At 39.7% G+C, this 13930-nt stretch overlaps 1 protein-coding gene across 2 annotated transcripts in view; it reads left to right on the top strand.

Moving 5' to 3' along the window:
* Positions 1-397: 397 nt before the first annotated feature.
* Positions 398-13930, top strand: part of TMOD3 (tropomodulin 3) — a 74842-nt gene continuing 61309 nt past the window's right edge. The window contains exon 1 of one of the 2 annotated variants that reach the window (XM_015558926.1): positions 398-553. The gene's annotated coding sequence lies outside the window, so the exon portion shown is untranslated. Of the gene's footprint in view, positions 558-13930 lie in introns of both variants that reach the window. The other variant, XM_006755991.2, reaches the window with a different exon arrangement.

Below are 13930 nucleotides of genomic sequence, written 5' to 3'. Positions count from 1 at the left end.
GTCTACCCCTTTGGTGGTCAAAGGACCCTTTCACAGGGGTCGCCTAAGACCATCCTGCATATCAGATATTTATATTACAATTCATAACAGTAGCAACATCACAGTTATGAAGTAGCAACGAAAATAATTTTATGGTTGGGTCACAACATGAGGAACTGTATTTAAAGGGCCAGAAGGTTGAGAACCACTGCTCTAGCTGCTGCTCATAGCTCCAGAGGGTGGAGTAGAGAGCGTCTTTCCAGGCTGGAGGTAGTAGGCCTGGTATCCGCAGCTGCTTCCTATGTCTTGTAGATTGTAAAGCTGGGGTTCTGCGCTGAGCTTTTCTCCCTGTATGCTCGAACTACAACTCCCAGGGTGCCCTGCGACCTGGGAGTGCGCAGGCGCGGGTGACGGACGGGGAACCAGCCTCACAGACAGCGCGGTCGTGTTGGGGTGCTACTGGCGGGCGGGTCCGGCAACTCCCTGGGAGGCAGACGGGCGGGTGCCGGAACCGAGCTGCGGCAGTCCTCGCGGGTCTGTGAAGGAGCCGGTGGCCCCAGGAGGCGCCAGTCAGGTAAGTCCAGCGGGTGCTTTCCAGGAAGTCCGTCTGCGGGCGCGGGCAGGGAGTCGCACCGGCCATGGTGGCTGAGGAGGGAGAGGTTGCTGCTCTTCCAGCCGCCGGCCTGGGTCTTCTTCCCCACGGGTCCCTCGCAGGAAGCGGGGGACGCCGAGGGCGACTTTGGGGTGACCGGGCCCGGGTGGGGGCCCTGGGGCGCGCTGGGTGGCGCCTGCGGTGGAGGCGCGCGAACCTTGAGCTGATGAATCACTTGGGGGCCCGGCCTCCCCGGGTTCGGGACCAGCCCCCTCCTCACCCCTCCCCTCCTCTCCCGCCGCCTCCACCCCACCCAGGCGTAGCCCGGGGGACGGTCATCTTAAAAGGGTTTTCTCACCAGTACTTCTTCAAAGGTCTCTGCTTGTTGAAAGTCCGAAAGGAAAAAAAAACCACCTTAGGGCACACCCTTTTTTAAAATTAAAATCTGGCTTGTTCTGCGCTCGCCGGTTTGATCTCTGCTCTCTCGTCTTAGAATAAATTCCTGGCTCCCCAGTAGCACAGCTGGATCCGGCTGTGAAGTCGCTTGTGTTGGTTTCTTTTGAGGACCTTGTACTTTTGCCTGCGGAGGTTGGTGTGTTTCCTCGGCAGGCCTGCATTCTGACTATAAACAAACGAGAAAGAGCCGCGGGTTTTTGCTTTTTTTTTTGTTTGTTTTGTTTTATGTTTAGTTAAGAATCGCGTTTCCGACTTGCCCTTGGCTTCTCTTAAAACCAAAAGTCATCCGGTAAGGAACACTGCAGTAAAGCTTATCGCAGGAGGTCATACTTGAACAGGAAATAAGCCTGTGAAATGTAAATTAGTTATGTGCGGTCTCTCTCGGCTTGTAACATTTTCATGCAGCTCATGTTTCTTTTTCTGAGAATCCTTTAGATGATTTTTTTTCCCGGCAAATTAAATTGATTAATTAATTGGTCTGTCAAAAAACAATACGCTTAGGAAAATAGTTTTGTCCAGCCTCATTTACTTGTGCTAGTCTCTTCCTAGTTCTAGGCACTTTTTTACCCTATCACTTCTTTGAGAGCCCTTAATTTTATTATAAATGCATAGAATCTCCTTTCTAACACATTCCTGTGAAAGGAACAAAAAGGGAATGAAAATGTCAGATCCAGTATGTTCTCACTCTCAGCTTGCTTACTTTTTTTAAAAAATATATTTTATTGATTTCAGAGAGGAAGGGAGAGGGAGAGAGACAATCATGGATCAGCTGCCTCCTGCACGCCCCCTAGTGGGGATTGAGCCAGCGACCCAGGCATGTGCCCTTGACGGGAATGGAACCCGGGACCCTTCAGTCCGCAGACCCACGCTCTATCCACTGAGCCATACCGGCCAGAGCTCAGCTTGCTTACTTTTGGACCTCTCGGGACTTCCAGCTTGCTCATCTTTAAAATGAGGTTGTTGACCCTAAGATTATAACAGCCCTAAGCATGTCTGATTTTTAAAAATTCATGATTTTATTTATTCAGGAAACATGGGCCACAGGTGTCATTCCAAACCCTGTGCTATGCGTGAATGAACAAAAAATGAGTTCTGGAGGCTGTTACTGACCTGCTCAATTTCCTTTAATCATATTTTTATGACTAATTCCAAAATTTTGTTATAAACCCTTCAGGCCCTATTACTCTGTAATTAGCTTCACCTAAAGTTAAGACGTAAAGTCAAACTCCATTACAATGATTGGTTTTAGTCTAAGCAGATTTTCCTAGTCTCAGCTACTGGCCCATTTAAACAAAACACAGGTTCCCTGCAACACAAAGGACTTGAATGGTGTAGGATGGTGCTTCTTAAACATTAACATGCATAAATCATCCGTGATCTTGTAGGTCTGAAGTGGGGCTCTAGAACTTGCATGTCAGACCACACTGAATATCAAGGGTTGGGAGATACTTTAAGGCATCGGTTCTCAACCTGTGGGTCGCGACCCCTTTGGCGGTCGAACGACCCCTTCACAGGGGTCTCCTAAGACCATCCTGCATATCAGGTATTTACATTACGAGTCATAATAGTAGCAACATTACAATTATGAAGTAGCAACAAAAATAATTTTATTGGTTGCGTCACAACATGAGGAACTGTATTTAAAGGGCCAGAAGGGCCGAAGCCGGTTTGGCTCAGTGGATAGAGCGTCGGCTTGCGGACTGAAGGGTCCCAGGTTCGATTCCGGTCAAGGGCATGTACCTGGGTTGCGGGCACATCCCCAGTAGGAGATGTGCAGGAGGCAGCTGATTGATGTTTCTCTCTCATCGATGTTTCTAACTCTCTATCTCTCTCCCTTCCTCTCTGTAAAAAATCAATAAAATATATTTTAAAAAAAATAAATAAAGGGCCAGAAGGTTGAGAACCACTGCTGAGGTGTTCATAATAACCGTTTAAAGATAGGTGCTGAGCCCGGCCACTGTGGCTCAGCATTTGAGAGTCAACCAGGAAGCAAGAGGTCGCTGGTTTGATCCCCGCAGGGCATATGCCCAGGTTGTCGGCTCCATTCCCAATAGGGGGCCATGCAGGAGGTGGCCTATGTATGAAATTACTTTCCCATTGATGTTCCTACCTCTCTATCCCTCTCCCTTCCTCTCGCTCTAAAAACCAATAAGAACATATTTTTTAAAGAAATAAAGATAGGAGCTAATAGCTGTGATATTAGATGCATAGTAATTGTTTTTTCCAACTCTCAGTTTTAAAAAATAATCCTATTCCGTGGAGGGTTGGGGTGGGAAGGGGGGACATGGTAAGAGATCAACCGAAGGACTTGTATGCATGCATATAAGCATAACCAATGGACACAAGACACGGGGTTGGGGAGGCCCGGGGAATGCCAAGGGGGGGCAAAAAAAGGAGACATTCTCTTTGTAATACTTTAAGCAATAAAACAAAATTTTAAAAAAAATTAAAGGATTGCTATATTAAAGAAAAAAAACAACAACAACATAAACCTACGTTTCTATGAAAAAAAAATCCTATTCACTTTAACAAAAGTAATTGTTTTCACAAGTTTTTTTTCTACTCTCTCTCCTTGCTTTCTTTCTCTGCGCAGAATCCTCTGTGTTTTCTCCTCTCTCATCCTCTTCCATCTTCAATTGTTTTCATTCACATTAATTCAATCATTCACTGATTCAACCTGTGTCTTGCCCCATCTCGTACAAAGCACTGTCTTAGGCTCATGGCGAATACAGACATTAAGACACGGTTTTTGTCTGGGAACTACTCTCTTTGAGATGAGGCATAGTACAGAGTGCTGTAAGAGCCATCTGTGGGGAATAAAAACATGCGGTAGGAGTTCAGAGGGAAAGATCTTTTACAGTTGTGGGGACGGGAAACAAATGAAGTCATCTTTTTTCCACTCACTGGTCATCTCTGTCTTCCCAGGCTATACTCTGTATACTGTGTGAGTTTATGTGCCATATCTACAATAGAATACAGTATAATTTTGTAGATTTATTTACTTGGAACCTGGGGTGAGCTTGATATACACGACAATTGATTAGATATGAGTAAATCATAGGAAGAGTGAGAGGTGGTGAGGATAAAAATATACCTGGATAGAGGGAGGGGAAAGATGAAGAGAAAGGAAGACAGAGGAGGACCCAGTAAAATAGAAGGAAAGATCTCAGTAGGTTTTTAGGAGTCAGTCTGATGTACACTGCTCTTGCTATTTAGGCTGTGTTATCAACTGTTAAAGATCAAATTAGCTGGCATTCTTCATTCTTTTCAGTTTCCCTTAAATTTAAAAATTATGGGCTCTTAATTAAAATAATTGAAGAGAGTATTATTCTCTAGGCTGTTATAGCGGCTAAAGCACTATTGTCTTTCTATCCTCAACCTTTCTTGCTGACATTTGATTTACATGCCTTATTCTCATTCAGTTTTATCTCAAACCTCCAAAATCACAACTATAACATTGTATTGAGAGGAAAATGATATAGAAAAACAGAAAATTCAACTGGACTTGTAACAATCCATTTGGTACACATATTGAAATCCTAAAAAATCAAACTTGGTTTGCTCTTTATGAAAAATTAACATGAACACATATATCTATCTACCCATACATGTCTGTAATCCATTAGATTATTTATAATAATGAAGGAATAGAGATGTGAATAATCCAAAGAGGCAAAAAATTGAAAATGTATGTGTAGTAATGTAGATTTCATTTGAAACATCCTTAACCTATGCCTTGAAGCAGATTCCTGTTTTGTATGTTTTATGAAGTATAATTAACATTCAGTAAGATGCGCATATCTTTTTTAAAAAAAAATATTTTTATTGATTTCAGAGAGGAAGGAAGTGGGGGAGAGATAGAAACATCAGTGATGAGAGAGAATCATTGACTGGCTGCCTCTGCAACCTGGGCATTTACCTTGACTCAGAATGAACCGTGATAGGTGGATGCTCAATCACTGAGCCACACCAGGCAGGCAAAATGAGCATATCTTGAGTGTCTAGTTCAAGGAGTTCTGATAACTTTATACAATGTAACTTAAACCAAGACAAATTAGAAAACATTTCCATCACCATGGGAAGTTCCCTCATATCCCCTTCCAGCCATTTCCTTCACCCACCCTCTCCAAAGGCAACCACTTTGATTCCACATTTCTAGCACCATAGATGTGTTTTGCCTAGTCATAGACTTCACATAAATGGGATCGTACAGTAGTATGTCTTTTTTGTGTCTGGCTTCTTTCAGATAACAATGTTTTTGAGATTTTTCTGTGTTATGTATCTTTGGGGGTTTTTTTGTTTTTTGTTTTTGTTTTTGTTTTTTATCACATCAATGTGAGACAGGAACATCGATTGCTTCTCAACTGTACTCACCCTGACCTGGGATCGAACTCCAGCCTAGGCATGTGCCCTGACTGGGAATTGAACCTAAAACCTGTTCGTGTATGGGATGACACTCCAACCAATTGAGCAGGGTTTGTTTGTTGTTTTTTCTCCACATTGTTTTTTTTTTTTTTTACAGAGAGGAAGGAAGAGGGTTAGAGAGTTAGAAACATCGATGAGAGAGAAACATCGATCAGCTGCCTCCTGCACACCCCCTACTGGGGATGTGCCCGCAACCAAGGTACATGCCCTTGACCGGAATCAAACCTGGGACCTTTCAGTCCGCAGGCCAATGCTCTATCCACTGAGCCAAACCAGTTACGGCTTCTCCACATTTTTAATGTCACCAATTTTTAGTGTTGTCAGCCTTTTTTATTTTAGCCACACTAGAAGATGTAAAATGGTACCTCATTATGGTTTTAATTTGCCTATTCTGGACATTTCATATAAATGAAATCATATAATATGTAGTCTTTTGGGACTATCTCTTGCTTTTATATACTTAACAGTTCATTTTGAAAAATCACTGAAATACAGACGGAGTTCCTTCACAGATGTGTTCACTTTTTTACCTGTGAAGATATACCCTCCCTCGGTACATATACTCAAACACCTACACGCACTCACTAAAGAGGAAACACAAACACACCAAGACAAACTTACAAACCGAGGCAACTGATGCACAGAGATAACCCTTTACAATTAAACAGTTTCATATCTGGGGATATCTACTCCCAGTGAGCACTGATATCACTACAAGTACCTACAAGTGAACACAATTCCTGAAGTATGTGGGAGAAATGAGGGCTAGAGTGAAGGAGAGCATGATGACAAGTTAAATTTATTTAAAGTGTATTCTGGTGTTTAAGGCAATTCTTAGTGCCTTTAGTTAAGTTTTTTAAACAGTAGCAATTGTTTAATAGGCATATATTTAATATGTATATAGTTATGTATATAGACTTGTAGGTAATTCCTGAGCCTATTGCATAGAGCAAGCCCTTTGAGCAGGATATTATTAATCATAATTATAGAGTAAGGGATTTGCATATGGAAATTATAACCAACAAAATATGTTGATTCCCTGGGTGTGGGGTTATCATTTTAATGAGGAATTATTAAAGACTATTTAGTTGATTATACGCATACCAGTGGGAAAAAAAGGAGGCCCTTCAAGTATATACAATCTGACATCTATTCTGGCAGCCCTTACCCTGGGTGAAACATAGCAAGATTTGATATAATACCAAGTTTTATTTTTGTTCATGTGGAATTCAAGTTAACGTTCTTAAATAATTGCTTTTTTCTTTTTTTTTTCTTTTCTTTTCTCTTCTCTTCTCTTCCCTTTTCTTTTCTTTTCTTTATTATGGCCACGGGGGCCCTATAGCAGGAGTATGGAAGTGGATGGGAGGTGGGAAGTGGGTGGGAGGTGGGTAAGAAAGCTTGATTCTATTGGGAAATATCAATAAGTATGTGATTATATGAAAGTCAAAGCCCCTACCCATCCCCCCCCTCTGTTTTTCTTCAGTTTGTCCCTAAGATTTACTATTTCTTAGAGAAAATCACAGAACTATGTACAAAAATGGACCACAACACATTTGCACATTTTCTCCCCTGCAAGGCCTTTGGTGCAGCTCGGCCATTCTGTTAGTCATCAGCACACCCTCTACACCTACCTCTAGTTTACTGAGCTCCCATTATTCCTCCTTGTCGAACAGTGTCACGTCCTAAATACTTAACACATAGGACAGTGATGGCGAACCTTTTGAGCTCGGCATGTCAGCATTTTGAAAAACCCTAACTTAACTCTGGTGCTGTGTCACATATAGAAATTTTCTGATATTTGCAACCATAGTAAAACAAAGATTTATATTTTTGATATTTATTTTATACATTTAAGTGCCATTTAACAAAGAAAAATCAACCAAAAAAATGAGTTCGCGTGTCACCTCTGACACACGTGTCATAGGTTCGCCATCACTGACATAGGACATCTCAAGTTTGCTCTCCACCAGAGAATATCTCTTGTCTCTCCATTCAGCCCCTTAGCCTTCCCTCTGCCATATCATCTTTTCTTCCTTTCTTTTTTCCAGTGCCACAACCTTAATTCTGGTCTATACCTTCTTTTGAGTAGGATACCTCTTCAAAGAAATGTTGTTTGAGCTGGTTGCTGAAAGATGTGAAAGGATTCAAACATGAGAAAAAGGGGGAAGGGTTGCTGTGTATCAGGTGTAATGAACAGTGTGATGTGAGGGCTGGAGGCAAAAATGCATGGAGATGTATTTACCTTGGCTTTGATACCGGATATTCGAGAATCACTCCTTCCCCTTCATTTCCTCTCCTTTCCCTGGCTCCCTTCCCATGTACTTTGATCTGTTTGCTTAGTATATACTTCTCCCCACCTCTATCTAGCTAAACTTATCCTTCCTGACCACCCACAGTGATCTCTGAACTTCTGTAGCACCAATTTCAGTACCATTTTTTGACAGTTAATTATATATTGCCTTGATTTTTTTTTTTAAGCTTTAGGTGCCTGTCTCATTTTCCCAAATAGTGTTAGTTAAGGTGTTTAGGTCTCAGGAAACACAAACCCACTTAAGCTAGCCTGCTAGAAGGGATGGTGTCAGGGCTGGCACTTGCAGTGGCTGTTACTGTAAGGCGGTAGAGGCCCCTGAAATGAACCATAGCTGGAACCCAGAGCAGGCACTGGGAAAGTCCCTGCCCTCCTTCCTCCGTCTTTGTCCTATGTCAGTGATGGCGAACCTATGACACGCTTGTCAGAGGTGACACTCGAACTCATTTTTTTTATTGATTTTTCTTTGTTAAATGGCATTTAAATATATAAAATAAATATGAAAAATATAAGTCTTTGTTTTCCTATGGTTGCAAATATCAAAACATTTCTATATGTGACACGGCACCAGAGTTTAGTTAGGGTTTTTCAAAATGCTGACACGCCGAGCTCCAAAGGTTCGCCATCACTGTCCTATGTGGACTCTCTTCAACTTCTTCCTGTGCCTCTCAGCTCCCTTCTAGACATTAATTTGATTATCTTGATTACTGAGTTTTTGTTGCCCTCTCCAATGTTGCACCTGAGGCAAGTGCCCTGTCCCCCACCCCCCCCAGCTCTAGCACTGCTCCATTCTTCCCTCTGCAGACTGGCTTTCTCATGGCTTCTGCTTTCCCCCCTTAGTAGCTTCAGCTTAAATGTGACTTTGGCTTGCTGTAATGCTGCCTCCAGACCGCATGATAAATGATCTCTCAACTGAGGTTTTATTTCCAGCTTTCTAAAATCCTGGAGAATTGAATTTTTTTCTATCTTGCTTGGGTTGGGGGTAATCCCTGTACCAAACATCTGTGAGGGAGGGGGCATTATTATGTGGTTGCTTAGGCTGTATACTTCACAGGGCCTGCAGTAAGGGTGTCCCAGACAAGGGGATTTAGGGTTGGTCATCCCCAAACATGCTTATTTTGGTACTGGAGATCAGGTATCTTTTTTGTAGCTGTACTGCATTTAGCAGATTAACAGCCAAAAAGTAGGCTTGTTTCTTATTTAGTATTGTTTATTGCTGTGGCTCTCTGACCATTTGACCATTAGGGTTAACTTTTGGGCATAATAGGCTAATCAGAGCCACACACACACACACACACACACACACACATATTTTTGTTTTTAATCCTCACCCAAGGACATGCCCCTCATTGATTTTAAGAGAGAGAGTTGAACAACATTGATTGGCTGCCTCCCGCACACACCTCAACTGGAGATCGAACTCGAAACGCAGGTATGTGTCCTGACTGGGAATTGAACCCACAACCCTTGGTGTATGGGATAATGCCAATAAATTATTAAAATTTGTTTTATCATAATTTGAAAAATTTATAATTTTAAAGCAAATCAAATATATTTGAAAATATTTTTCGAGTTCAGAAAGACTGGGGATGTAGGATATTGATAATCAGTTAAACAAAGAGTAATAATAGGTCTTTACTGACTGCCCCCAGTCCAATTAGAGCAGTGGTTCTCAACCTTGGCTGCACATTAGAATCACTGAGAATCTTTTCAAAATCCTGATTTCTGGGCCTCATCCTCCGGAAATTCTGTTTCTTTGTTACTAATGTTGTGACCCCACCCCATAACAAAGAAACAGAATTTCCAGAGGATGTGGCCCAGAAATCAGGATTTTAAAAAGATTCCCAGTGATTCTAATGTTCAGCCAAGGTTGAGAACCCCTGAATTAGAATATGGTAAAAGCAGGTACTCCCAACATTGATCTAAAACCTTACTAATCCCCCTTCTTATTTTATTATACATTTATTTAGTATCTACTACATTGCAGGCACTATGTTGGGCTGACAGTATAAAAATAAGTGCCTGCCCTCAAAACCCGCACAACTTATAGAGAAGATAGATATTTATCTAATTGATTATAGTATGGTGAGATAAATGCTAATGGAGGTGTGGGCAAAATGATTTAACGCCTCTCCTGTTTTGTGTACATCTCACTTTTTTGCATTCTCATTTTTAATCTTACCTCTCTCTGCCAATCTCTATAATTAATTGTCTATTATATGGATCACAGTATAGTCATATCTCGTTTACCTAGCATGAACTAAGGCAGTATTCCTTAAAAATGAAGTTTGAAGATAATTAATAATGATTTTATTAGCTAACTTTTTAAAAAATATATTTTATTGATTTTTTACAGAGAGGAAGGGAGAGGGATAGAGATTTAGAAACATCGATGAGAGAGAAACATCGATCAGCTGCCTCCTGCACACTCCCTACTGGGTATGTGCCCGCAACCAACATACATGCCCTTGACCGAAATCGAACCTGGGACCCTTGAGTCTGCAGGCCGACGCTCCATCCACTGAACCAAACCGGTCAGGGCAGCTAACAGTTTCTTGAACACTTGCTCTGTGTTAAGAACTGTTCTAAGGGATTTATATGTATTAATTCACTTAATGAATTAATGTATTAGCTCTATGAGAAAGGTACTATTATTATTCTCATTTTACAGGTGGGAAAACAGAGGGACAAAAATAGTTCATCATCTACCCAAAATTACAAAGCCAGTAAGAAATTGAAATATTTTTAAAAAGCTATTTTAAAATGTAGCGTAACACTTTTTCTGGTCTTTTTTAATGGAGTCCTCCAAACTTAATTTAACCAATCTGATTTGGAGGCTGTAGAATTTAGAATTAATTGTGGGCATTGATGTTATTCTCTGCTGTTGAATTGTCTTTTGAGGTTGTTGTAGTTTATAGGTTATTGGTAATTGCAATAAATTGTCTCACACTTTTTGTGTTTTAGTTACTTTATAGTTTTTCCTCCTGCTCTTTTTGTCAGTTACCGTCACTTCAGTGATTTGCTTCTGTTAAAGTGTAGTAACAAAAGTAATAATGTGGTGGAAAGTATTTTATAGGGGCAGTGTAATAAACAGCATGAATTTTAGGTTCAGGTTCAAATTCACATCCACTGTTGAGATTTTATATATCCTTGATCAGGCTCTATCCCCTCTGAGTCTCTGATTCTTTATCTGTAAAATGGGAATAGTTATATTTTGCAGTTATTATGAAGAGACATATATGATAAAGTACCTGGCATATAACAGGTATGCAAATAAAATTTGATTCCTTTATTTTTCTCTTCATTATATTGGAATATAGCATATGGCCTCTTTGTTAACCTGAGAAACTCAGGTAAATGAAAGAAATATGTTTTTAAGATGTAAGATATATACAGTTTTATTCTGTCATGTAAAAATAATAGTTTACAGTTGGTGTCATGACTGTTAATTTTAGAACTATTATCCTGAACTCCTGTTTTGGGTCCATATACTATAGTCTCAGCAACCTCCTCTCCTTCTCTACATTAAATTAAGTTGCCTTTTACGTCTGTGTGGCTCTCCTGACTTCCCTTGTTTATTATTAAAGGGAAAATGTCCTTTAGCCTTTTTTAAAAGAACATGTGCCAAAACACATCTTATGACCCAGGGGTTAGTAACCAAGCTTCTTGGCCAAGAGCAATGATTTCTCAGACTTCCCTTCTTTCATTAGTTCTGCTTTTTCAGCTGTCACATCTTAAATATTGTTTTTCTTTCTACCTCCAACCCTGCCATTTCCCAGAAACTATCTCCATGAGTAGTATGGTTCTCGTTATTTCGGTAGTTTTATGTAGTTTGGATTTTATTTATGTGTATATGTATTTGATAGTTTTGTTTTTGTTTTTACATGCAATAAACTTTAATATTTCAAGAAAAACGATTTTAAATATGATAATATTACATGCAATAAACACCAATTATTCAAGAAAAATGATCTTACATATAATAATATTACATGCAATAAACATTAATATTTCAAGAGTAAAAGGATTTTAAGTATAATAGTATTACCAAAACTGTACTAACGTAGTATGATATCACAAAAGTTGTAGGAAATAATTAAAAGTCTGCAAATAACAGGATTACTTCTATTATATTATAGTATATTTTTTCCCCTCTGGTTCTATTTTTATTCATCAGTTTATGTTGTCCATTATATTCCATGAGTGAGATTATATGATACTTATCTTTCTCTGACTGGGTTACTTTGTTTAGCATGATGCTTTTAAAGTCTATTTTGTCAGATATGAGTATTGCTACTCCAGCTTTTTTTTTTCTTTTCCATTTGTATGGAAGTTTTTTTTTTTCCATCCCTTCACTTTCATCCTGTGTGTGTCTTTTTTTTGAGGTGGGTCTCTTGTAGACAGCATATAGTTGGGTCATGTTTTTGTATCCATTCAGCTACCGTGCACCTTTGGATTGGACCATTTACTGGTACTCCATTTACATTTAGGGTTATTATTGAGAGGTACTTATTTATAGCTATTTTAATTCTGTATGGCTAGGGTTCTCTTTCTGTTTCTTCTTCTCAGCTATCCCTTACAGCGATCCCTTTAGCATTTCTTGTAATGCTGGCTTGGTGGTGATGAACTCCTTTAGTCTTTTTTTTTTTGGTCTGGGAAGCCCTTTATTTGACTATTTTGAATGATAGCCTTGCTGGATATAGTAATCTTGGTCTCAGATCCTTGCTTTCTATTACCTTGAGTGCTTCATGCCATTCCCTTCTGACCTGTAGAGTTTTTGATGAGAAGTGAGGTGTCAGTCTTATGGGAACTCCTTTGTAGGTAACAGTTTTCTCTTGCTGCCTTTAAGATTCTCTCTTTATCCACTGGGGTGTTGAGGGCTTGTCCTTGTGGGGGGGGGGAAGGTCAATTGGGAGAAAAGGAGACATATGTAAAACTTTAGACAATATAAGTAAGTAAGTAAATAAATAAATAAACAATATAAGTAATTAAGTAAATAAACAAATAAAATAAATGATTCTCTTTGTCTTTAATTTTTGACATTTTATTTATTTTTTTAAATATACTTTTATTGATTTTTTACAAAGAGGAAGGGAGACAGATAGAGAGTTAGAAACATCGATGAGAGAGAAACATCGATCAGCTGCCTCCTGCACATCCCCCACTGGGGAAGTGCCCACAACCCAGGTACATGCCCTTGACCGGAATCGAACATGGGACCTTTCAGTCCGTAGGCTGACGCTCTATCCACTGAGCCAAACCGGTTTCGGCTAATTTTTGACATTTTAATTATGATGTGTCTGAGTGTGGGTCTGTTTGAATTCTTCTTGTTTGGAGTTCTCTGTGCCTCCTGAACTTGTGTGACTTTTTCCTTTTCCAGGTTAGGGAAGTTTTCTACCATTATTTCTTCAAACACATTCTCTATTCCATTCTCCCTTTCTGCCTCTTCTGGCACACCTACCATTCTAATATTGTTACATTTCGCATTGTCCCACAGCTCCCTTAAGCTGTCCTCCTGTTTTTTAATTGTTTTTTCTTTTTGGTTCTCTGATTGAGTGATATTTTCAACTCTGTCTTCTAATTCACTGATCCATGTACCATATTTGATTTTACAATTTGAAAAAGTTGAGGACACTGGTCTTCATTCAGAATTTTTGCCTTAAGTATATGGTCAATGTCATGTTCTGTTTGTTGTTTGGATTTACTATCTAATATCAATAATTTGTGACTGTGAGGCAGTCTGTGTTTCTGAAATTCTGTGACATGAATTTTAGCTGTAACTTTGCCAAATAAATCAAATTTATATATATCATTTAAAAGAGCATTCAGCTTAATATTTAAAACCCTGGCTACCAAGTCAGGTCTGTTTTCAACTTTTTGCCAGCATTGTAAATTATTTGTAATATCTGCCTATTTTGAGTTGCATGTCATGGTTATGAATAAATTGGGCTTGCCATACTTTGTTATAATTGCCATACCGTCCTGATATCGCTGCTGCATATTTCTGGGACTACCCTCAAAAGACGATGAAGGTATTATCATTTTACCAATCTGCACATTGTGATTTTCAGATATAGATGTGAGGTAATCCGTCAAACCATTATATTTTTCAACTCTCAACTTAGATTGGCTTGCTTTAATGAAATTTATCCAGTTGGCTTCCATTTTTT

Source organism: Myotis davidii, unplaced genomic scaffold, assembly GCF_000327345.1.
Source record: "Myotis davidii unplaced genomic scaffold, ASM32734v1 scaffold132, whole genome shotgun sequence".
In the NCBI taxonomy this organism is placed as follows: Eukaryota; Metazoa; Chordata; class Mammalia; order Chiroptera; family Vespertilionidae; genus Myotis; species Myotis davidii.
Note: the sequence above shows the minus strand (reverse complement) of the source record. Positions and strands in the feature narration are given on the sequence as shown.